This window comes from Populus euphratica, unplaced genomic scaffold (genome assembly GCF_000495115.2).
Source record: "Populus euphratica unplaced genomic scaffold, PopEup_1.0 scaffold49.1, whole genome shotgun sequence".
Taxonomy (NCBI): domain Eukaryota; kingdom Viridiplantae; phylum Streptophyta; class Magnoliopsida; order Malpighiales; family Salicaceae; genus Populus; species Populus euphratica.
In genome coordinates this window covers 1,028,933-1,032,812 of record NW_011499875.1, presented here as the reverse complement: position 1 = coordinate 1,032,812, position 3,880 = coordinate 1,028,933, and positions in this window count along the sequence as shown.

Here is a 3,880-nt window from a genome sequence, read left to right as displayed (position 1 = left end):
TTTTCTTTTACATGATTACCGCTATATCATGATAAGATTGTAGATTAATCCCGAAGGGCTCAAATATTTTTTTATTAGTTTATTTATTGTTTTATTATTCATATTATTTAAGTTAATTGAGTTTATTAAATTAAGTTGAGAATGAATTAAGTCTCATATTTTTATAGTTTTTTTTTATAAATAATTACACCATCTTAACAATATTTTTTTAAGATAAAAAAAATTAGACCAGCGCACCATGGAGCAAGAAACCTATCTAGTTATAATTAGTTAGCCAGCACCCACTGGCATAGCTGCGTTGTTACTTAATTATGTGATGGGGTCAGACAAATATCTATTGGGCCAAGCAGTGTCATCATGGGCTTAAGATCATGTAGCCTTTTCTTTTAAATTATTTTATGAAAGAAATTAAAAGGAAAAAAAAAAGAAAAAGAGAAAAAACAAATAGAAAAAGTTGAATTATTGTACGTACTCAGTGATGAACCAACAATCCCTTGGGTGACATAAGATTCTCGTTTTTCTTACATGTATCTATGATTTTAATATATTATAGTTATTATGTTTTTGATAATTGAGAGAATATAATTATCTTAAAAAAATCAGAGCATGATTAGTTCTCCATATTGAACCCTGCATGGACCTTTTTACGAGCTCACGAATGGATGTTTTAATAGAGAGCTTTGAACATCTGTGAATGAAAGAGAAGTAAGGACCCTTTTTTTTTCCAGAAAGAAAGTTAAGGATGGATGACCCAAAGAGAAAGGGTACCAAAAGCTAAGTTACATGGCAAAGGTAACGCTCACCAATTCTTATAGGCAAAGCCCCTTAATTAAAGATACTAAAAGCTTTGTATTAAATCTCTTTCTATATGCCCAAGATAATTGATCCTTCTTTTTTAATGAAAAGGGGTTGGGGGAAAAAGAAAAAGAAATTCGTTTGTCTCTCATGAGTAGGGATTGTAATCAATATCTATCGTCGAGTTTTTTATATTCATATTTTATTTATTATTTATTATTTCAATAAAAAATAAAATTATATATAACAATACTTTTATAAAAAGAAAATGTGAAATGTAGCATAATTATCCCACATAAAATTTTTTAAAAACAATTCATGTGAATATAAGCTATAAAAAAAAATAAAGCATAGTATAGTATAATTATTCTACATTTAAAAATTAAGAAACAATCCATGTAAATGTAGTCATATATAGCTATTTCAAATCAAAAAATTAATAAACATTCCATGTAGATATAAACTATATATAGTTATATCGCATAAAAAAGTTAAGAAAAATTCATGTAAATATAGGTTATTAAAAAAGATATGGGAGGCTAAGTATTTATAAATTAATAATTTTATATTTTTTGATTTATAAAACAAATGTAAAAAAAATTAGGTCTCATCGTTGTTATACCCAATCACCTAGGTTTTAGGTTGACTAGGCCAATTGCGAGCCTAACCTTTTTGTGATTTGAAATTTGACGAGTTGGACCGGGTTTCATAACTATAAGTAATACACTATTATATTAAGATTAATCTTCATTCATTAAGATTATTTTTTTTAACTAGGTTTTAAGTAAACCACTCAAATTTCTTACTAGTTTCTTAATAATTTTTTTTCTTATATACATGTAAAAAACAAACTTACTTACACCCAAATTAACTTTTCAAAGTTTAATTTTTTTTCCTAAAGTATCATCTTAACTCCTTTTGCATCTTAGAAGCCATTTTGCATCTTAGAAACCAAAGATAATAAGATAGACACCACAATCGGATTAAAAACCAATTTAATTGGGGAGACTGATTATATCTCAAGTATGAATATGATAGAATTGTCATCTTATGTATTGTAAATCAAAATGAATAGAACATTCTCAAAGAACATGGTTTTTTTTACCTAAGATATATACTTTTCAAAAATAAAAAATTAAAATGAATAAAAAAATAATTAATTAATTTTTAGTTGGGGAATGGAGTGGGATAAAACCCAACCTCACTCCACTTGTAACATCATTAATATAATAGAGTTAGAAGAATAATATAAGTTATTTATTGTATTTTACATAATAGTTTAAATTTTTAGATTGAGATGATTATTTAAAATGATATCAAACTCATAATTCTTTGATAATCAAAACTTTGATTTTAAATCTAAAACATAACCTTTTCATTTTAATTAATAAACTTAAGTACAAGATATAATTTTCATCTATATATTAGTCTAAATTTTTATGTTGCTATGATTTTTGTTATTAATACATATATTATGTTTTTTCAAGAAAAAAAATGTTCCACTACTATGTTATCATCAAAATCAATAAACAACTAAAGCATTCAATACGTTAAGAAATTCGAGATATTATATAGTTGATGCGAAAGAATTAGTGATACCCCACATATTAATTTTCCATGCAAGTCAAAAAGTTAAAACACCTTTTGCTTGATTTTTGGAAATACTTAATTAGGTCATTCCAGTAAGTCTAAATTGATTAATCGGCAGAGCACAATGATTTACCGACAAAAAGTGGTCAAGCTAATGGGATCAACTTGCATAAAATGCCCCAGCTCCTTCAATCATGTTCGTTGCCAAATTGACAGATGCTTGTTCATTCCTTACATTCACGGTTATTATTATTCCGTGTCAAGAATGATTAATGGATGAATTAATGATCTTGTATGAAAACTGAAAGATCTAAATATATGATTCCAAAGCCTATATATCTAATTGTTTCCCATGTTCGTATGTACATGATTTGTCCAATAAATTAATGGATTTTAGAGTTTCCCAATATTAAGATTTATCGCAAAATCATCTATTGAAAATATATTTTCTCAAATGACTAATCAAGAAGAGAACCTTAGAGATCATGAGGTTGTGATAATTCACCTACAACCCAGGTTATCCGTATAGGTTTATTTTGAGATATAGAACTCAAGACTCTAATTAATTTGTTAAGCTTAGTGCATGATCTAGAGGAGAAATCATGGAGAACATGAAAGACTTGTGTTTAAGTTAGGATATAATATTTCAAATCAAAATCACAATAAAAAAAATGATATGGGATCAAAAATAATTTGAGCGAGCTTACGATAGTAATTTCATGTTGTAAAATCACTCTCACAGTAGGAATGTGAGGCAACGAAAAAGGGTTAAGGACGTCTTCTCTCATTGTATGCAAGACGGGCATTCCAATGCACTATAAATAGAAAAGAAACAGCTAAACTGATGGTAAGAAGATAATATAAGCAACCAATGATCTTCTAAGATACATTAATTAGTCATCTGCTTGCGACCACTCCTTTGAAAAAATGGCCCATGTATAGATGTGGCTACTTGATTTTTCTTCTTAATTGGAATAAAAAGTAATCTTTGATCACATGGCTTGTACAAGGACCATTCTATGAAGAAAATCAAATCCATGCCCTCGTGTTAGATAAATTTATCGGCCGGACATTCTACAAAGTAGGAGCTAATTTCTTCGAGGAAGTAATAGTCCTGTTCCCTGTGATCCTAAGCAAAATTTAGCCACCTAGTTCGTATGTACAGTGCTTATATATGGTTATTTACTTATTCTTCTTTGATTATTTGGGTTAGAGAAAAACATGATGGATCACCAAGTCATTTATATACCTAATTGTTTGATCAATATTAAATGTAATTGTAGAGCATGTTTAGATGCACATATATAGACGATAGGGACACTATTATTGACAGCATTTACTATGTAGCTCAGATCTTTTTTTCTGCTAGTGTTAGATAAGGCCCATATTCCCAAGCATTCATGCAATGCTTCCTGGTTTTCAAGAAAAAGATAAGGCCCATATTCCCAAGCATTCATGCTATGCTTCCTGGTTTTCAAGAAAAAAACAACAATAA